We start from the raw sequence: 23,037 nt of genomic DNA, 5'->3' as shown, positions 1-23,037 counted from the left end.
TCGGCGCAACTTTTGGAGACTTAAAGCGGTAGTAAACTCAGACAATGAAACCACATGTCCATAGCATGTCAATGGGGAAGGAGTCTTGCGGGATCTTGGGGCTGACTCTGACAGAAGGAAATGACACAGCCCCAGCATAGACCCAGCATTTTTCCGGCAGCCTAAGCTAGCCTGAAAATAAGGAATAACGGTGCTTGCATAAAAAATAACAAAAAATACAATAGCCTGCTATTATTAATTTAAAGAAACATGATCAAAATGGTGATACAACTGCTTTAAGCTACATGGTAAATCTCTTGATGTTGGGAGAGTTAACCACTTGCTGGAGATTATCAGTAGCTTAGTCCTGCTGCTAAAATCGCTAGAGATCACTAGGAGCATCAAATAACTGCAAAACAGATGATACCAATGGCTCTCCATGAAGTACGCTATACAACCAGCATGAATTAGCATAATCCCACTTGACTGCTCAATGCTTCAATTGATCACTACAAGATACTACTAGTGTAGCTTACACCCTAGGGGGCTATTTGTTTCAAGGCCCATTTATATATTAGTGGTGTGTTTAATGCACCAACGTTCCTTGCATTAAGGCAGTGGTCTCCAAACTGCAGCCTGGGGGCTGGATACAGCCCTTTGCTTTCTTTCATCCGGTCTTTGGAGCAATATTATATGCTTTGACACCAATAAAGGGGCACAGTTCCTGCCATTTAGAGATGGGTTCAGGGCTAATCACGGGCAGTGAAACATTTCCCAGTCCTCAGCTGCACAGATCCAGGAAACAAACGTCTCGCTGCCTGTAATTAATGGTGTGCACTGTTGGCTTTCTGGTGGGATTGGGCAGGTGGGTTGGGACTAGGATCCTGAACATGCCTGAGCCCATCTCTACTCCCAATGACACCTAAGATGGGGCACAGTTCCTCCCAGTGGCACCAACAATGGGGCATGATTCCTGCCACCCAATGGCACCAATGATGGGGCACAATTCCTCTCAATGACACCAAAGATAGGGCATGGTTTACTCCCACTGATGCCGGGACATTTTCTACTTCCAATGGCCACAGCCTGCCCCCCTAAAGTCTAAAGGACAATAAACTAGACCTTTGTTTAGAAAGTTTGGAGACCACTGTGTCATGAGACAAATTGAATGGTTGGTACAAGGCTATGCCGAACCAGCCCAAAATCCCTTCCCCACTGAATTCATGAAAGAAACAACTATAGGTGTCCCTGGGGAATTTGAGTGGAAGGGCTGGAGATGGTAAGTGTGGTAATGAAAGGTATAGAAAAGAATATATAAAATTTCAACATTTATTGATTTATATTAAAATTCAACAAAATACAAAAAATAACATATTTAGACTTTAAAATAACATTCCATATACATATCCTGATAGGGATAATACATTAGGGGTTCATGAAGCAGGGGAGTGTATCCTCCAACATGTTTCGGAATTTTTGTTCATCTAATTCCTTCTTCAGGGAAGTTTATATAGACATAACCGTGCATTCACCACCTGTGTATCTACGGATGTATAGAATGTAAGCAATATTATTTAGAACAAATACATGAGCATAGAGGCAAACAATATATCTTATCATCAATGAGGGATCCCCAAGTCCCATAAGGGTAGGGAATACCCATAATAGGTATGTGTCTGTATACACAAGTATATCCTTAAAGGCCCGTACACACGTACCGATCGTCGGCATACAAACGTCGGTGGACGAAGGATCTGCCGATTGTACGCGTGTTAGTATGGTGCCTCCGACAGATGTCTGCGCACAATCCGCGGACAAAAGTCTTTCTTGCAAACATGAAAATTTTTGTATGCCGACACCAGAACGGACGATTGTTCGCCTGTCAGTACACAATTCGGCCGACAGACCGCAGATTTGCAAGACTGGGCATGCTCAGAAAATAGAAAACACAGGGAAAGTTAACCATTACATGACATCACTTCTGCAGTCGGCAGACAAAATTCTTGTGCTGTCCTTGTGCTGTCTTTGCACTTTTCAACAGACACCGACATCCCGGGGAGAAAAGAGGAACATTTGTATGCCGACCATCGGTACGTGTGTACGGGGCTTTAGAGTAAACAGTAACTATGAAGATATCAACTTACCCCTAGAGGGAGTATGGAGCAAAAAGTGTCCTTTTAGTTGTCTCCTCACAGAAGGTATACTGCAAAGGTGGCTGTTTGTATGGCAAAGGATACCTTATATTCATGCAGTCTGACTGTGCAGCTCTGTAGTTTGAATGTGCATGTGTTATGGCATCATATTCCATTGGCACCACATAAGCAAAGCTCATTGGGGTGCCATTCAAAATGGCAACATAACAATGTAAATCTGGCCTCAGTGACCATTTGCTGGTCCTAGTGATTAACCCCTGACCATGGTAATGGCGGGATTGGGTTTCTAAAGTCTCCTGTGTAGCTCTAGTCTTTGGGCTCATTCACATGGTTCTGTACCTTTTGCAGAGCCCTTTGCAACAGCCTTGTTCTATGCACTATGGAGTGCACACCCATTCGGGTCTATTAGGGCACACAACAGAAATCACTCGCAATGCAATGTGCATTGGTGTGCCAAATAATGTGTGTGAACACAAGCAACTTGTAAATAGGTCCTTTGGGTGGATATACACTTTGCACGGTGATGCTTGCAGTCTCATACAGTTATAACATAGGTAATGGCATGCACTGTTGTGTTTTTGCCTCCATTGCATTCCATGTTCTTGGACAAAGAAAATCTGTCTGCCAGGCATGATGGTATATCGCACTAAAACTCTTTAACTACTTCAATACCGGGCACTTTCCCATTTGCCCCCTTATAAATCCGGCCCTGACTTCATGTGTGTTATACTGCATTACCAAGAGTGTTAGCATAGCCATATCAGGCCATGTGACTGCTATGGGGCCCAGGAGCAGAGGGGACCCAGCACTGTCTGCCTGCATTGTGATTTATGCAGCAATAGCATTTGGCAAACACGTTTGAATATAACTTGGCAAACAACTGAATATATTTTGTGAACATACTTGGTGTGATTAACACTCCCGTATCAGAGAGGATCTGAATTTAGGTTCTTCCACATGGGTGGTGGAGGGCATTAAAAACATGTGGCTGACGTCACAGATTTGATGCTCCCTGGCCAAATGCTAACATTACAGCCTGACAGGGCTGTACACAAGCACCGCTTCGGGGCCCCCCGAATTTTTAACTGTAGAGTTTGCACTGCTTGTCAAACCCACCCACTAAGATCAATGGGGCCACACCACAACTTGACTCGCAGTTGTGGTGCAGTCCCGCAATGTAAAACTGCCATTCAACAGGGTAAAAAAAAAATAGGAAAAAAGTTAAGAGTGTCAAGAGGTGGCAGTTGCATCTCCTAAACACCTGTAGCCTGCTGCTATACATCCCTCTGAAAAGCAATTCACCACAGATCACTTTTCAGAGGGCGCTAAGCATTACTACATGACTGAAAGAAGACTGTTAATTGGAGTTTAAAGCTAGAGGGGGTCCAATCACATATAGTTATGGCCCTGTGCATTACCTTTAATTCCTGGGTCCCCAAAATGGTATTTGCTTCCGCAAAGTACATATTGCATATTTTCCACATACCCCTGGGAACCACTCAGATCCTGCTCTCCTGCAACTTTCTCCTGCTATTTTATAACCAGAAAGCAGCAGGACAGGTCATTCCCTGCCGTGCAGCACACGTAAACAATGGGGTGGGATGCTGGTGACATCAGTATCCTTATATGGACATGTGCTTGTATTTAGCCATTGTCACTGACTAAATATGGGCATGTGTCCATATAAGATATGACTCTGATACTGATATGACACCAGCATCATACTGCTTTGTTTAAATGTGCTGTAGGGAATAGGGATTGGTGAAGGGTTTAGCCTGAGCATGAGTTTAGGCTAACCATTGACTGTTTGCCAGTTCAACGAACACCCGAATTATCGGGGTGTTTGAACGTTTGTTTGGCCCGTCGAACGACCACAATGCACTGTGCACAGTTTATTTTGTCAGGGCAGGTTTACTGCAGTATAGTTCAGTGCGTTACTGCACGTTAAGTGCAGTGTATTTCTATGCATTACTGCACGTTTAATGCAGTATATTTCTGTGCATTGTTTCACATTTAAGGCATTTTTCAGTGCGTTAGTGTACATTTAATGCAGAATATTTCTGTGCGCTACTGCACGTTTAACTCAGTGTATTTCAGTGTATTTCTGTGCGTTACTGCATGTTTAACGCACTATATTTCAGTGCGTTAGTGCACGTTTAACGTAATTAGTGTTGAGCGAACACGGACTGTATTATTCGTGTTCGTACCGAATAATTGGATTTTTTTTACCCGAACACGGACACGGACACTTTACTGTATGTTCGGGTAAAAATCCGTGTTCGGTCGTTTTATTTCCGGGTTTTGCATGCTTTGGCGCTCTTTTCATGGCGGGCTTTCAACAGCCAATCAACAATCGTTTAACTGGTGTGCCTTAAGCCATCCCAGCCATGCCTGCAAATGTCTTAGTAGCTGTAATTGGCCGTCTGAAGCATGTGACCAAGTCTTTATAAGTTCGAGGCAGCCGCCGCAGCAGCGTCATTCTGCTGCTTAGCTAAGGGACAGAGCACACATCAATGTGCTGGCTGCTGATTAGGGAAAGATAGGCAGGAAAAAACCATTTGTGTCCGGATAGAATTGAGGGACAGGTCGGAGTGTTTAGGCAGGGCGAGTTGTAGGCATTTTAGGGATAGAGTCTGCTGAATTATAGGGTCAGTGTCTTCTACAAACTACAATCGATATTGCTGTGTGGGGGGTGGGGTGAATCTGCACTCAATCCTGATCTACGATCTCTTCTCAATCCTGTTAGGGACAGAGTCTGCTGAATTTTAGGGAAACTGTGTTCTACAAACTACAATCGATATTGCTGTGTGGTGTGGGATTGGAGATAGGCAGGTGTCAGTGATCCACATCCATTTTTCTGTGTGTGAGCTGCAGTGAACACAATCTTTTTGGGCTGCAGTGAACACAATCTTTTTGGGCTGCAGTGAACACAATCTTTTTGGGCTGCAGTGAACACAATCTTTTTGGGGTGCAGTGAACAAAATCTTTTTGGGGTGCAGTGAACACAATCCTTTTTGGTGTGCAGTGAACACAATCTTTGTGGGGTGCAGTGAACAAAATCCTTTGTGGGGTGCAGTGAACACAATCTTTTTGGGGTGCAGTGAACAAAATCCTTTTTGGGGTGCAGTGAACAACATCCTTTTTGGGGTGCAGTGAACACAATCTTTTTGGGGTGCAGTGAACAAAATCCTTTGTGGGGTGCAGTGAACACAATCTTTTTGGGGTGCAGTGAACACAATCTTTTTGGGGTGGAGTGAACAACATCCTTTTTGGGGTGCAGTGAACAAAATCCTTTTTGGGGTGCAGTGAACAAAATCATTTTTGGGGTGCAGTGAACACAATCTTTTTGGGGTGCAGTGAACACAATCTTTGTGGGGTGCAGTGAACACAATCTTTTTGGGGTGGAGTGAACAACATCCTTTTTGGGGTGCAGTGAACAACATCCTTTTTGGGGTGCAGTGAACACAATCTTTTTGGGGTGCAGTGAACACAATCTTTGTGGGGTACAGTGAACAGAATCTTTGTGGGGTGCAGTGAACACAATCTTTGGGGGGTACAGTGAACACAATCTTTTTGGGGTGCAGTGAACACAATCTTTGTGGGGTGCAGTGAACACAATCTTTTTGGGGTGGAGTGAACAAAATCATTTTTGGGGTGCAGTGAACAACATCCTTTTTGGGGTGCAGTGATCAAAATCCTTTTTGGGGTGCAGTGAACACAATCTTTTTGGGGTGCAGTGAACAAAATCCTTTGTGGGGTGCAGTGAACAGAATCTTTGTGGGGTGCAGTGAACACAATCTTTGGGGGGGTACAGTGAACACAATCTTTTTGGGGTGCAGTGAACACAATCTTTGTGGGGTACAGTGAACAGAATCTTTGTGGGGTGTAGTGAACACAATCTTTGGGGGGTACAGTGAACACAATCTTTTTGGGGTGCAGTGAACACAATCTTTGGGGGGTACAGTGAACACAATCTTTTTGGGGTGCAGTGAACACAATCTTTGTGGGGTGCAGTGAACACAATCTTTGGGGGGGTACAGTGAACACAATCTTTTTGGGGTGCAGTGAACAACATCCTTTTAGGGTGCAGTGAACACAATCTTTGTGGGGTGCAGTGAACAACATCCTTTTAGGGTGCAGTGAACACAATCTTTGTGGGGTACAGTGAACAGAATCTTTGTGGGGTGCAGTGAACACAATCTTTGGGGGGTACAGTGAACACAATCTTTGTGAGGTGCAGTGAACACAATCTTTGTGGGGTGCAGTGAACACAATCATTGTGGGGTGCAGTGAACTCAATCTTTGTGGGGTACAGTGAACACAATCTCATACTTCTGAAGATTTGAGGGTGCTGCCTGTTCCATACTCCCCCTACTCCTCATCTAGCCTTTTAGGGGTACAAACAATAGTAATTGGGGCCTAGTGTGGTTGTGTACGTGTGATATACATACACTTTTTTTGGATCATATTTTCTATTCCGCTATTTAATCAAAAACCTTTGGGGATCAGTTAAATTGGGGGATAGTCTGTGTTGGTACGTGTGAGAGAGATCCACCTTTCCAAGTTGTTGGGGTTCATCTCATACTTCTGAAGGTTTGAGGGTGCTGCCTGTTCCATACTCCCCCTACTCCTAGCCTTTTAGGGGTACAAACAATAGTAATTGGGGCCTAGTGTGGTTGTGTACGTGTGATATACATACACTTTTTTTGGATCATATTTTCTATTCCGCTATTTAATCAAAAACCTTTGGGGATCAGTTAAATTGGGGGATAGTCTGTGTTGGTACGTGTGAGAGAGATCCACCTTTCCAAGTTGTTGGGGTTCATCTCATACTTCTGAAGGTTTGAGGGTGCTGCCTGTTCCATACTCCCCCTACTCCTCATCTAGCCTTTTAGGGGTACAAACAATAGTAATTGGGGCCTAGTGTGGTTGTGTACGTGTGATATACATACACTTTTTTTGGATCATATTTTCTATTCCGCTATTTAATCAAAAACCTTTGGGGATCAGTTAAATTGGGGGATAGTCTGTGTTGGTACGTGTGAGAGAGATCCACCTTTCCAAGTTGTTGGGGTTCATCTCATACTTCTGAAGGTTTGAGGGTGCTGCCTGTTCCATACCCCCCCTACTCCTCATCTAGCCTTTTAGGGGTACAAACAATAGTAATTGGGGCCTAGTGTGGTTGTGTACGTGTGATATACATACACTTTTTTTGGATCATATTTTCTATTCCGCTATTTAATCAAAAACCTTTGGGGATCAGTTAAATTGGGGGATAGTCTGTGTTGGTACGTGTGAGAGAGATCCACCTTTCCAAGTTGTTGGGGTTCATCTCATACTTCTGAAGGTTTGAGGGTGCTGCCTGTTCCATACTCCCCCTACTCCTCATCTAGCCTTTTAGGGGTACAAACAATAGTAATTGGGGCCTAGTGTGGTTGTGTACGTGTGATATACATACACTTTTTTTGGATCATATTTTCTATTCCGCTATTTAATCAAAAACCTTTGGGGATCAGTTAAATTGGGGGATAGTCTGTGTTGGTACGTGTGAGAGAGATCCACCTTTCCAAGTTGTTGGGGTTCATCTCATACTTCTGAAGGTTTGAGGGTGCTGCCTGTTCCATACCCCCCCTACTCCTCATCTAGCCTTTTAGGGGTACAAACAATAGTAATTGGGGCCTAGTGTGGTTGTGTACGTGTGATATACATACACTTTTTTTGGATCATATTTTCTATTCCGCTATTTAATCAAAAACCTTTGGGGATCAGTTAAATTGGGGGATAGTCTGTGTTGGTACGTGTGAGAGAGATCCACCTTTCCAAGTTGTTGGGGTTCATCTCATACTTCTGAAGGTTTGAGGGTGCTGCCTGTTCCATACTCCCCCTACTCCTCATCTAGCCTTTTAGGGGTACAAACAATAGTAATTGGGGCCTAGTGTGGTTGTGTACGTGTGATATACATACACTTTTTTTGGATCATATTTTCTATTCCGCTATTTAATCAAAAACCTTTGGGGATCAGTTAAATTGGGGGATAGTCTGTGTTGGTACGTGTGAGAGAGATCCACCTTTCCAAGTTGTTGGGGTTCATCTCATACTTCTGAAGGTTTGAGGGTGCTGCCTGTTCCATACCCCCCCTACTCCTCATCTAGCCTTTTAGGGGTACAAACAATAGTAATTGGGGCCTAGTGTGGTTGTGTACTTGTGATATACATACACTTTTTTTGGATCATATTTTCTATTCCGCTATTTAATCAAAAACCTTTGGGGATCAGTTAAATTGGGGGATAGTCTGTGTTGGTACGTGTGAGAGAGATCCACCTTTCCAAGTTGTTGGGGTTCATCTCATACTTCTGAAGGTTTGAGGGTGCTGCCTGTTCCATACCCCCCCTACTCCTCATCTAGCCTTTTAGGGGTACAAACAATAGTAATTGGGGCCTAGTGTGGTTGTGTACGTGTGATATACATACACTTTTTTTGGATCATATTTTCTATTCCGCTATTTAATCAAAAACCTTTGGGGATCAGTTAAATTGGGGGATAGTCTGTGTTGGTACGTGTGAGAGAGATCCACCTTTCCAAGTTTTTGGGGTTCATCTCATACTTCTGAAGATTTGAGGGTGCTGCCTGTTCCATACCCCCCCTACTCCTCATCTAGCCTTTTAGGGGTACAAACAATAGTAATTGGGGCCTAGTGTGGTTGTGTACGTGTGATATACATACACTTTTTTTGGATCATATTTTCTATTCCGCTATTTAATCAAAAACCTTTGGGGATCAGTTAAATTGGGGGATAGTCTGTGTTGGTACGTGTGAGAGAGATCCACCTTTCCAAGTTGTTGGGGTTCATCTCATACTTCTGAAGGTTTGAGGGTGCTGCCTGTTCCATACCCCCCCTACTCCTCATCTAGCCTTTTAGGGGTACAAACAATAGTAATTGGGGCCTAGTGTGGTTGTGTACGTGTGATATACATACACTTTTTTTGGATCATATTTTCTATTCCGCTATTTAATCAAAAACCTTTGGGGATCAGTTAAATTGGGGGATAGTCTGTGTTGGTACGTGTGAGAGAGATCCACCTTTCCAAGTTGTTGGGGTTCATCTCATACTTCTGAAGGTTTGAGGGTGCTGCCTGTTCCATACTCCCCCTACTCCTCATCTAGCCTTTTAGGGGTACAAACAATAGTAATTGGGGCCTAGTGTGGTTGTGTACGTGTGATATACATACACTTTTTTTGGATCATATTTTCTATTCCGCTATTTAATCAAAAACCTTTGGGGATCAGTTAAATTGGGGGATAGTCTGTGTTGGTACGTGTGAGAGAGATCCACCTTTCCAAGTTGTTGGGGTTCATCTCATACTTCTGAAGGTTTGAGGGTGCTGCCTGTTCCATACTCCCCCTACTCCTCATCTAGCCTTTTAGGGGTACAAACAATAGTAATTGGGGCCTAGTGTGGTTGTGTACGTGTGATATACATACACTTTTTTTGGATCATATTTTCTATTCCGCTATTTAATCAAAAACCTTTGGGGATCAGTTAAATTGGGGGATAGTCTGTGTTGGTACGTGTGAGAGAGATCCACCTTTCCAAGTTGTTGGGGTTCATCTCATACTTCTGAAGGTTTGAGGGTGCTGCCTGTTCCATACTCCCCCTACTCCTAGCCTTTTAGGGGTACAAACAATAGTAATTGGGGCCCAGTGTGGTTGTGTACGTGTGATATACATACACTTTTTTTGGATCATATTTTCTATTCCGCTATTTAATCAAAAACCTTTGGGGATCAGTTAAATTGGGGGATAGTCTGTGTTGGTACGTGTGAGAGAGATCCACCTTTCCAAGTTGTTGGGGTTCATCTCATACTTCTGAAGGTTTGAGGGTGCTGCCTGTTCCATACCCCCCCTACTCCTCATCTAGCCTTTTAGGGGTACAAACAATAGTAATTGGGGCCTAGTGTGGTTGTGTACGTGTGATATACATACACTTTTTTTGGATCATATTTTCTATTCCGCTATTTAATCAAAAACCTTTGGGGATCAGTTAAATTGGGGGATAGTCTGTGTTGGTACGTGTGAGAGAGATCCACCTTTCCAAGTTGTTGGGGTTCATCTCATACTTCTGAAGGTTTGAGGGTGCTGCCTGTTCCATACTCCCCCTACTCCTCATCTAGCCTTTTAGGGGTACAAACAATAGTAATTGGGGCCCAGTGTGGTTGTGTACGTGTGATATACATACACTTTTTTTGGATCATATTTTCTATTCCGCTATTTAATCAAAAACCTTTGGGGATCAGTTAAATTGGGGGATAGTCTGTGTTGGTACGTGTGAGAGAGATCCACCTTTCCAAGTTGTTGGGGTTCATCTCATACTTCTGAAGGTTTGAGGGTGCTGCCTGTTCCATACTCCCCCTACTCCTAGCCTTTTAGGGGTACAAACAATAGTAATTGGGGCCTAGTGTGGTTGTGTACGTGTGATATACATACACTTTTTTTGGATCATATTTTCTATTCCGCTATTTAATCAAAAACCTTTGGGGATCAGTTAAATTGGGGGATAGTCTGTGTTGGTACGTGTGAGAGAGATCCACCTTTCCAAGTTGTTGGGGTTCATCTCATACTTCTGAAGGTTTGAGGGTGCTGCCTGTTCCATACCCCCCCTACTCCTCATCTAGCCTTTTAGGGGTACAAACAATAGTAATTGGGGCCTAGTGTGGTTGTGTACGTGTGATATACATACACTTTTTTTGGATCATATTTTCTATTCCGCTATTTAATCAAAAACCTTTGGGGATCAGTTAAATTGGGGGATAGTCTGTGTTGGTACGTGTGAGAGAGATCCACCTTTCCAAGTTGTTGGGGTTCATCTCATACTTCTGAAGGTTTGAGGGTGCTGCCTGTTCCATACTCCCCCTACTCCTCATCTAGCCTTTTAGGGGTACAAACAATAGTAATTGGGGCCCAGTGTGGTTGTGTACGTGTGATATACATACACTTTTTTTGGATCATATTTTCTATTCCGCTATTTAATCAAAAACCTTTGGGGATCAGTTAAATTGGGGGATAGTCTGTGTTGGTACGTGTGAGAGAGATCCACCTTTCCAAGTTGTTGGGGTTCATCTCATACTTCTGAAGGTTTGAGGGTGCTGCCTGTTCCATACTCCCCCTACTCCTCATCTAGCCTTTTAGGGGTACAAACAATAGTAATTGGGGCCTAGTGTGGTTGTGTACGTGCGAGATACATACACTTTTTTTGATCATATTTCCTATTCCGCTATTCAATAAAAACCTTTGAGGATCAATTGAATTGCGGGATAGTCTGTGTCGGTACGTGTGAGATCCACCTTTCCAAGTTTTTGGGGTTCATCTCATACTTCTGAAGATTTGAGGGTGCTGTCTGTTCCATACTCCTCCTACTCCTCATCCATCCTTTTAGGGGTAGAAACAATAGTAATTGGGGCCTAGTGTGGTTTTGTACGTGCGAGATACATACACTTTTTTGGATCATATTTCCTATTCCGCTATTCAATAAAAACTTTTCTAGGGCAAGATCTTAAATTACAGAAATATGAGGAGACCGTCAAATAAGGGCCGTGGCCTGGGTCGTGGTGCTGCTGGTAGAGCTCCTGTTGCAAGGAGAGGACGTGGTCGATCTGTGCCAGCTACACGCACAAGTGAAACACCTTCCTCAAGTGTGAGTAGGCGACAGAACCTGCATCAGTATTTGGTAGGGCATCAAACGCCCCTAGAAGTGATGAGGCCAGAACAAGTTGAGGCGATAGTAGATTGGTTTGCTGCTGACAGTGCCTCCAGTTCCTTCACATTGTCTCCCACCCAGTCTACTGCAGAAAGGTCAGAGTTGGCACCTGCAGCCAATGTCCAACCGTCTTTCACCTCACCCCCTTGCAAATCAGGCCAGCAGTCTGAGCCCCAAGCCATACAGCAGTCTCTTATTCTTTTTGAGGACTCTGTCAGCAGGGTTTCCCAGGGCCATCCACCTAGCCCTGCCCCAGAAGTGGAAGAGATTGAGTGCAGCGATGCCCAACCACTTATTTCTCAAGATGAGTACATGCAAGGATCATCGCAGCACGTCTCCGATGATGACGAAACGCAGGTGCCAACTGCTGCGGCGTTCAGCATTGTGGAGACCGACAAGGAGGGCAGGGGTGAAGACTGGGTGGAAGATGATGTGGAGGACGATGAGGTCCTCGACCCCACATGGAATGAACGTCATGCAGGTGACCTGAGTAGTTTGGAGGAAGAGGCGGTGGTCGCACAGAGCCACCAGCACAGCAGAAGAGGGAGCAGGGTGCAGAAGCGGAGCGGCCGTGCCCTAGACACTACGCCCGCTACTGCCCAACGCAGCAAGGGAACGAGCGCACCAAAGTCAGCTCAAAGGAGTTCTCTAGCGTGGAAGTTCTTTAGAAAATGTGCTGATGACAGGACACGAGTAGTTTGCACCCTGTGCAATCAGAGCTTGAAGCGAGGCATAAACCTTCTCAACCTGAGCACAACCTGCATGATCAGGCATCTAAGTGCAAAGCACGAGCTGCAGTGGAGTACACACCTTCAAAACCAAGAAACGTCTCTGGCTCATCCTGCTTCCTCTTCTGCTGCAGTCTCGGCCGCTCCAGCCACATCTGTAGTGATACCGGCACCTGCCACCCCGCAAACAGACGATCTGTCAGCAACACCACCACCTGGGTCACCAACAACCATCTCCACAATGTCCCGTGGAAGCGTTCAGCTTTCCATCTCCCAAACACTTGAGAGGAAGAGGAAGTACCCCCCTACCCACCCGCGATCCCTGGCCCTGAATGCCAGCATTTCAAAATTATTGGCCTTTGAAATGCTGTCATTCCGTCTGGTGGAGACGCACAGTTTTAAAAACCTTATGTCGGTGGCTGTCCCACAGTACGTCGTGCCCAGCCGCCACTACTTTTCCAGGCAAGCCATCCCTTCCCTGCACAACCAAGTGGGGGAAAATATCAGGTGTGCACTGCGCAACGCCATCTGTGCCAAGGTCCACCTAACTACGGATACGTGGACCAGTAAGCACGGTCAGGGGCGTTATATCTCCCTAACGGCACACTGGGTAAATGCAGTGGCGGATGGGCCTGAGGCGGATAGCAATTTGGCGCATGTCCTTCCACCACCGAGGATTGCAGGGCGCTTCAGTTTGCCTCCTGTTCCTAACTCCTCCTACTCCGCTTCCTCATCCTCTACCGCCTCCTCATCCGGACAGCGTAACACCTTCACCACCAACTTCAGCACGGCCAGGGGTAAACGACAGCAGGCAGTTTTACAACTTGCCTGTTTGGGGGACAAACCACACACCGCGCAGGAGTTGTGGAGGAGCATGGAACAGCAGACAAATGAGTGGTTGCTGCCAGCGAGCCTCAAGCCCGGCCTGGTGGTGTGCGATAACGGGCGAAATCTCATAGCAGCTCTGGGCCTAGCCGGTTTGACGCACATCCCTTGCCTGGCGCATGTGCTGAATTTGGTGGTGCAGAGGTTCCTTAAAAACTACCCCGATATGTCAGAGCTGCTGCAGAAAGTGCGGGCCGTTTGTGCGCACTTTCGGCGTTCTCACCCTGCTGCTGCTCGCCTGGCAGCGCTGCAGCGTAACTTCGGCCTTCCCGCTCACCGCCTCATATGTGACGTGCCCACAAGGTGGAACTCCACCTTGCACATGCTGGAAAGACTGTGCGAGCAGCAGCAGGCCATAGTGGAGTTTCAGCTGCAGCACGCACGCGTGAGTCGCTCTGCGGAACAGCACCACTTCACCACCAATAACTGGGCCTCCATGCGAGACCTGTGTGCCTTGTTGCGCTGTTTTGAGTACTCCACCAACATGGCCAGTGGCAATGACGCCGTTCTCAGCTTAACTATCCCACTTCTATGCCTCCTTGAAAAAACAATTCGGGCGATGATGGAAGAGGATGTGGCACAGGATGAGGAGGAGGAGGAGGATGAAGAGGTAACATTTCCAAGGCTTTCAGGGCAGTCATTCGCAAGGGGCTCCGAGGGTGGGTTCCTGCACACGCAAACGCCAGGGACGCAATTGTCCAGCAGGGGCACAGTTCTGGAGGATGAGGAGGATGAGGAGGAGGAGGAGCTGGAGGAGGAGATGGAACCATGTTCACAGCAGGGTGGCACCCAGGCCAGCTCATGGCCATCACTGGTGCGTGGCTGGGGGGATACAGAGGACACGGACGATACACCTCCCACAGAGGACAGCCTTTCGCTGCCTCTGGGCAGCCTGGCACACATGAGCGATTACATGCTGCAGTGTCTCCACAACGACCGCCGAGTTGCCCACATTCTAACTTGTGCTGATTACTGGGTGGCCACGCTGCTGGATCCCCGTTACAAGGACAACGTACCGTCCTTAATTCACTCACTGGAGCGCGATCGCAAGATGCGCGAGTACAAGCGCACGCTGGTAGACGCCATGCTGCTGGCATTCCCATCTGACAGCGGGGCCACAGTGGAAGCACAAGGCAGAGGAGGAGGAGGAGGAGGTCGCCAACGCAACCAGGGCACCGCCAGCACCTCAGAAGGCAGGGTTAGCATGGCCGAAATGTGGAAAAGCTTTGTCAGCACGCCACAACAAACAGCAGCACCAGCAGCTCAGATGGAACGTCTTAGCAGGAGGCAGCATTTTACCAACATGGTGGAGCAGTATGTGTGCACACGCCTACATGTAGTGAATGACGGGTCTGCCCCCTTCAACTTCTGGGTCTCCAAATTGGGCACATGGCCTGAGCTTGCCCTTTACGCCTTGGAGGTGCTGGCGTGCCCTGCAGCCAGTGTATTATCTGAACGGGTATTTAGCACGGCTGGGGGCGTTATAACAGACAAGCGCAGCCGCCTGTCCAGAGACAATGTGGACAAGCTCACGTTCATTAAAATGAACCAGGCATGGATCCCACGGGACTTTTCTGTACCTTATGCAGAATAGCAATGGATACCGACCTTACCCACCCATTGTTCCATTTTTGCTCTTTCTCACTCTTTTGGGGTGTACCCTCATTTAAAATTTTTGAAAAGAAGCAGTGTTGGCTACCTCGTCCTCCTCCTCAGGGCCAGATTAATGTAGGGGCTATTGGAGCTGCAGCTCCAGGCCCCTACCTTTTATATAGGCCCCGGGTTGGCCATATTCACTGTTACCGCTCTTCTGTCACTTGTAAACACAGAAGTCTGGCTTCTATGCTCGCTTCCCCAGGCAGCACCCTCAGAACCTCCCCACACAGCGTGAAGGCCGGACAAGGAGGGACAGTTGGCGATGCATGGATGTGTTTATGGGCTTCAGAGACAGCATCCCATGTTGAATTAGGCATGCATGGCTGCACCCTTCCTCCTCTGGGTGCATGGCAAGGCACGGCCCTTAAGGCCCTTCAAAATCCTCAGCACCAAGCCCATGATGCTGTTAATCCGGCCCTGGTCCTCCTCCACCGCCGCTTCCACCTACACCGCCCATAGGTGTGCGCAGCCTATTGCATTAAGGTGTGCACCCCAAAGTTGAAATACACATGCATGTGTTTGCCAGCAGGGAGAGTAATGTATCGGGGCCATGTACCTGTAGGCAAGGAGAAATAGAGCAGAGCAGGTCCCAGGGAGATCTTTCCCATCTCCTCACTGGCAATGCTATGTGCCCTAGGTGATTAGGGTGTGCCCAGGCACACCCAGCACACCCTGTGCGCACGCCTATGTCACCGCCACATCCACCACCACCTCAACCTCCCTCCTACTCCATATGGGCCTCGTCCTTCAGAGATGAAGAAGAACATTGTTTTATTTTTCTGTTTTTTTTTGTTGTTTTAAGTTATTTCCCTATCCACATTTGTTTGCAGAGCACTTGCCATGCTCTTAATTACGTTTTGCTGCCATTTGCAGCACTCTAGCCCTTTCCTTTGGTGTTTTAGAGCCATTTTAGTGCCTTAAAGTTCGGGTCCCCATTGACTTCAATGGGGTTCGGTGTCCGGGAAAAGTTCGGTAAAAGTCCGGGACACGGACCCGGACTTTTTTTTAAAGTTCGGCCGAACCCGTCGAACACGGACATCTAGGTGTCCGCTCAACCCTAAACGTAATATATTTCTGTGCATTATTGCATTTTTAAGGCAGTATTTTTCAGTGCGTTAGTGAACGTTTAACACAGTATATTTCTGTGCGTTACTGCACGTTTAATGCAGCATATTTCAGTGCATTACTGCGCATTTAACGCAGTATATTTCAGTGTGTTAGTGAATGTTTAATGCAGTACATTTCTGTGCGTTACTGCACGTTTAATGCTGTATAGTTTAGTGTGTTAGTGCAGGTATAACAGTGTATATTTCAGTGCATTACTGCACGTTTAATGCAGTACAATTCTGTGCGGTACTGCACGTTTAATGCTGTATTTTAGTGCGTTACATACTGTTTTAATGCAGTATATTTCAGTGCCATTAGTGCACATTTTACACAGTATATTTTTTGCGTGTTACTGTACGTTTTACGCAGTATATTCCAGTGCGTTAGATGCCATTTAAAGCAGTATATTTCAGTGCATTAGTGCATGTTTAACGCAGTATATTATAGTGTCTTACTGCATGTTTAGTGCCGTATATTTCAGTGTGTTACTGCATGTTTAACGCAGTATATTTCTGTGCATTACGTGCTGTTTAATGCAGTATATTTCTGTGTGTTACGTGCTGTTTAATGCAGTATATTTCAGTGGGTTAATGCAGGTTTAACGCAGTATGTTTCTGTGCGTAACTGCACGTTAATCACAATATATTGCAGTGCGTCAGTGCAGTTTTACTGCAGTATATTGTAGTGTGTCAGTGGAGTGTGTCTGTGTTGTGAGTACTCATGTTAAAGTGCATCAAACACCACTTTCCATTGATTAAAGTGCATCCACACACATTCACATCCGCACACATTTCCACATCTTTATTACATTTTGTCAATAAGCACCCCCCCCCCCCCACCCATCATGTCTGGGAGGCCAACAAGGAGAGGCAGACGTTTGCGTTGCTTTGTGAGGCAGTCAGCAATGTATATGTCCAAAGGCAAAGGTGGACGTTATCCGTCCTCAGGCAGGGCTTCATTTCCTCTGTTTAGTGATGTTGCTCGTGCTATTCAGCCACAGCATGAAGAGGAGGGAGTGGAGTGGACTGGCTTACTAAAACATCATCATCCTCCTCATCCCTTGTCATCCAAGAGGAGACTAGTGCGCAGCCCACTGCAGTGTATTTCTGTGCATTACTACACGTTTAATGCAGTATATTTCTGTGCATTGTTACACATTTAAGGCAGTATTTTTCAGTGCTTTAGTATACATTTAATGCAGAACATTTCTGTGCATTACTGCACGTTTAACTCAGTGTATTTCTGTGCGTTACTGCATGTTTAAGGCAGTATTTTTCAGTGCGTTGGTGCACGTTTAATGCAGTATATTTCTGTGCGTTACTGCACGTTTAATGCAGCATATTTCAGTGCAATACTGCGCATTTAACTCAGTATATTTCAGTGCGTTAGTGAACGTTTATTGCAGTACATTTCTGTGCGTTACTGCACGTTTAATGCAGCATATTTCAGTGCAATACTGCGCATTTAACTCAGTATATTTCAGTGCGTTAGTGAACGTTTATTGCAGTACATTTCTGTGCGTTACTGCACTTTAATGCTGTATATTTCAGTGTGTTAGTGCACGTTTAACAGAGTATATTTCAGTGCGTTACTGCGCGTTTAACGCAGTATAATTCTGTGCGGTACTGCATGTTTAATGCTGTATATTTTAGTGCGTTACATACTGTTTTAATGCAGTATATTTCAGTGCATTAGTGCACATTTTACACAGTACATTTCTGTGCATTACTGTACGTTTTATGCAGTATATTCCAGTGCGTTAGGTGCCATTTAACTCAGTATATTCCAGTGCGTTAGGTGCCATTTAACGCAGTATTTTTCAGTGCATTAGTGCACGTTTAACACAGTATATTATAGTGCGTTACTGCATGCTTAGTGCAGTATAATTCAGTGTGTTAGTGCATGTTTAACGCCGTATATTTCAGTTTGTTACTGCATGTTTAACGCAATATATTTCTGTGCATTACATGCTGTTTAATGCAGTATATTTCTGTGTGTTACGTGCTGTTTAATGCAGTATATTTCTGTGTGCTACGTGCTGTTTAATGCAGTATATTTCAGAGGGTTAATGCAGTTTTAACGCAGTATGTTTCTGTGCATAACTGCACGTTAATCACAATATATTGCAGTGCATCAGTGCAGTTTTACTGCAGTATATTGTATTGTGTCAGTGGAGTGTGTCTGTGCTGTGAGTACTCATGTTAAAGTGCATCAAACACCACTTTCCATTGATTAAAGTGCATCCACACACATTTACATTCACATCTGCACACATTTCCACATCTTTATTACATTTTGTCAATAAGCACCCCCCCCCACCCATCATGTCTGGGAGGCCAACAAGGAGAGGCAGACGTTTGCATGGCTTTGTGAGGCAGTCAGCAATGTATATGTCCAAAGGTAAAGGTGGACGTTGTCCGTCCTCAGGCAGGGCTTCATTTCCTCTGTTTAGTGATGTTGCTCGTGCTCTTCAGCCACAGCATGAAGAGGAGGGAGTGGAGTGGACTGGCTTACTAAAACATCATCATCCTCCTCATCCCTTGTCATCCAAGAGGAGACTAGTGCGCAGCCCACTGCAGTGTATTTCTGTGCATTACTGCACGTTTAATGCAGTATATTTCTGTGCATCGTTGCACATTTAAGGCAGTATTTTTCAGTGCCTTAGTGTACATTTAATGCAGAATATTTCTGTGCGTTACTGCACATTTAACTCAGTGTATTTCTGTGTGTTACTGCATGTTTAACGCACTATATTTCAGTGCGTTAGTGCACATTTAACGCAATATATTTCTGTGCATTTTTGCACGTTTAAGGCAGTATTTTTCAGTGCGTTGGTGCACGTTTAATGCAGTATATTTCTGTGCGTTACTGCGCATTTAATGCAGTATATTTCAGTGCGTTAGTGAATGTTTATTGCAGTACATTTCTGTGCGTTACTGCACGTTTAATGCTGTATATTTCAGTGTATTAGTGCACGTTTAACAGAGTATATTTCAGTGCGTTACTGCACGTTTAACGCAGTATAATTCTGTGCAGTACTGCACGTTTAATGCTGTATATTTTAGTGCGTTACATACTGTTTTAATGCAGTATATTTCAGTGCATTAGAGCACATTTTACACAGTATATTCCTGTGCGTTACTGTACGTTTTATGCAGTATATTCCAATGCGTTAGGTGCCATTTAACGCAGTATATTTCAGTGCATTAGTGCACATTTAACACAGTATATTATAGTGCGTTACTGCATGTTTAGTGCAGTATATTTCAGTGTGTTAGTGCATGTTTAACGCCGTATATTTCAGTTTGTTACTGCATGTTTAACGCAGTATATTTCTGTGCATTACATGCTGTTTAATGCAGTATATTTCTGTGTGTTACTTTCTGTTTAATGCAGTATATTTCAGTGGGTTAATGCAGGTTTAACGCAGTATGTTTCTGTGCATAACTGCACGTTAATCACAATATATTGCAGTGCATCAGTGCAGTTTTACTGCAGTATATTGTATTGTGTCAGTGGAGTGTGTCTGTGTTGTGAGTATTCATGTTAAACTCCATCAAACAACACTTTCCATTGATTAAAGTGCATCCACACACATTCACACATCTTTATTACATTTTGTTAATAAGCACCCCCCTACCCATGATGTCTGGGAGGCCAACAAGGAGAGGCAGACGTTTGCATGGCTTTGTGAGGCAGTCAGCAATGTATATGTCCAAAGGCAAAGGTGGACATTGTCGTCCTCAAGCAGGGCTTCATTTCCCCTGTTTAGTGATGTTTCTCATGCTATTCAGCCACAGCATGAAGAGGAGGGAGTGGAGTGGACTGGCTTACTAAAACATCATCATCCTCCTCATCCCCTGTCATTCAAGAGGAGACTAGTGCGCAGTCCACTGCAGTGTATTTCTTATATTTCTGTGCATTGTTGCAAATTTAAGGCAGTATTTTTCAGTGTATTAGTGTACATTTAATGCAGAATATTTCTGTGCGTTACTGCACTTTTAACTCAGTGTATTTCTGTGCGTTACTGCATGTTTAACGCACTATATTTCAGTGCGTTAGTGCACATTTAACGCAATACATTTCTGTGCATTTTTGCACGTTTAAGGCAGTATTTTTCAGTGGGTTGGTGCAAGTTTAATGCAGTATATTTCTGTGCGTTACTGCATGTTTAATGCTGTATATTTTAGTGCATTACATTCTGTTTTAATGCAGTATATTTCAGTGCATTAGTGCACATTTTACACAGTATATTCCAGTGCGTTAGCTGCCATTTAACGCAGTATATTTCAGTGCATTAGTGCACGTTTAACGCAGTAAATTATAGTGCGTTACTGCATGTTTAGTGCAGTATATTTCAGTGTGTTAGTTCATGTTTATTGCCGTATATTTCAATTTGTTTCTGCATGTTTAACACAGTATATTTCTATGCGTTACGTGCTGTTTAATGCAGTATATTTCAGTGGGTTAATGCAGGTTTAAAGCAGTATGTTTCTGTGCGTAACTGCACGTTAATCACAATATATTGCAGTGTGTCAGTGCAGTTTTACTGCAGTATATTGTAGTGTGTCAGTGGAGTATGTCTGTGTTGTGAGTACTCATGTTAAACTGCATCAAACAACACTTTCCATTGATTAAAGTGCATCCACACACATTCACATCCGCACACATTTCCACATCTTTATTAAATTTTGTTAATAAGCACCCCCCCCTACCATTCATGTCTGGGAGGTCATCAAGGAGAGGCAGACGTTTGCATGGCTTTGTGAGGCAGTCAGCAATGTATATGTCCAAAGGCAAAGGTGGACATTGTCCGTCCTCAGGCAGGGCTTCATTTCCTCTGTTTAGTGATGTTGCTCGTGCTATTCAGCCACAGCATGAAGAGGAGGGAGTGAAGTGGACTGGCTTACTAAAACATCCTCATCCTCCTCATCCCCTGTCATCCAAGAGGGGACTAGTGTGCAGTCCACTGCAGCTGCCAGAGTGGTTTATTTTTGCTCTTTTGCCACAGCTACTCCTGCCATAGTATGGAGGAGTCAGCTGAGTTATTTGAACACAGCGTCAGCCACTTGCTCCTTGACGATGCACAGCCATTATTGGTAGTGATGGGCCGAACTCCCCCCCCCCCCCGAACACCCCCCTCTTTGGTTCGCACTAGAAAATCTCGAACAGGCAAAAGTTCTAGCAAACATGCAAACTCTATTAAAGTCTATGGGACACAAACATGAAAAATCAAAAATCCTAATTTTAAAGGCTTATATGCAAGTTATTACCATAAAAAGTGCATGGGGACCCAGGTACTGCCCTGGGGGACAAGCATCAATGCAAAAAGGTTTTTGAAAACGTTCATTTTTATAGGAGCAGTGATTTTAATGATGCTTAAAGTAAAACAATAAAAACAAAAAATTCCTTTAAATATCTTGCCTGGGGGGTCCCCCTAATGTGCCTGTAAAGTGGCACATCTGTACGATGTATGGATCTTGCTGCAGCAATACTGACATTTCTAAAGAAAAAATTTAATTTAAACTTGCTTGCGGCTGCAATGTATTGTTGGCTCCTGGCAATACAGATAAAAAAAAATGAAAAAAAAAACAGCATTGGTTCCCCCCGAAGGGCCTGGTATGGATTTTAAGGGAAGCCCCATACCAAAAAAAAAAAAAAAAAATGGCGTGGGATCCCCCCAAAATGCACACCAGACCCTTATCCAAGCATGCAGCCTGGGAGGGCAGGAAAGGGGAGGGGACAAGCGAGCGCCCCCCCTTCTGAGCCATACCAGGCCACATGCCCTCAACATGGAAGGGGTGGGTGCTTTGGGGCTCTGCCCCCCCCACCCCAAAGCACCTTGTCCCTATGTCCCCGACGCATCCAAAATATAGAAAACTTTTCAAAAATTCTTTGCCTCTTCTGAGGCTACCCGCTGTATGCCGCTCTCTAACTTTGACAGCTCTTTTATAGGCAAGAAGTGGGGCCACCCAGTTACATCATCTGGTGAAACCGCCCCCTTCTGACTTAAGATTCTGATAAGACCCCCACCCACAGACCCCCACAACCACAGCCCAGGGTTGTCAGGAAGAGGCCCTTGTCCCCATCAACATGGGGACAAGGTGCTTTGGGGGCACCCCAAAGCACCCTCCCTGTGTTGAGGTCAAGCGGCCTGGTATGGTTCGCTCGCCCCCCCTTTCTTGGCTTGCCAGGCAGAATGCTCTGAAAAGGGTCTGGTATTGATTATATGGGGACCCAACACCGTTTTTTTTTTAAAGTTTTGGCGTTGAATTCCCCTTAAAATTTGTACCAGACCCAAAGGGTCAGGTATAGATTTTGAGGGGGACCCCACGCTGTTTTTTTTTTTTTTACTCTGTCATAGGGTTCCCCTTAACTACTTAACCTAAATACAGGACACTTTCACCCCCTTTCTGCCTAGACCAATTTTCAGTTCTCATTGGCATCTACGGGAAATATTGGTCAGCTTGGCATGGCACTTCTCCCCGTCTTTAACATTGGCATCTATGGGAAACATTGGTCTGCTTGGCATGGCACTGCTCCCCATTTTTAACATTGGCATCTATGGGAAATATTGGTAGGCTTGGCATGGCATTGCTTCCCATTTTTAACATTGGCATCTATGGGAAATATTGGTAGGCTTGGCATGGCATTGCTTCCTGTCTTTAACTATCCACTAGCTACTTGCCTAATCTCCATTATAACACACTATACACAGCTGCCGTGTCAGCAGCAGCCTTATATAGTGTGGGGCGTGGACTTAGCCCCTGAGCCA

The 23,037-nt window shown here is 45.0% G+C and overlaps 1 long non-coding RNA gene across 1 annotated transcript in view; it reads right to left on the bottom strand.

Annotated features, from left to right (window-relative positions):
- Positions 1-23,037, bottom strand: part of LOC309552384 — an 879,384-nt gene that overhangs the window by 556,725 nt on the left and 299,622 nt on the right. The gene's annotated exons all lie outside the window — the stretch shown is intronic.

This window comes from Pelophylax lessonae (assembly GCF_965119305.1).
Source record: "Pelophylax lessonae genome assembly, chromosome: 4".
NCBI classification, from domain to species: Eukaryota; Metazoa; Chordata; class Amphibia; order Anura; family Ranidae; genus Pelophylax; species Pelophylax lessonae.
This window is presented reverse-complemented; position numbering and strand designations above follow the sequence as displayed.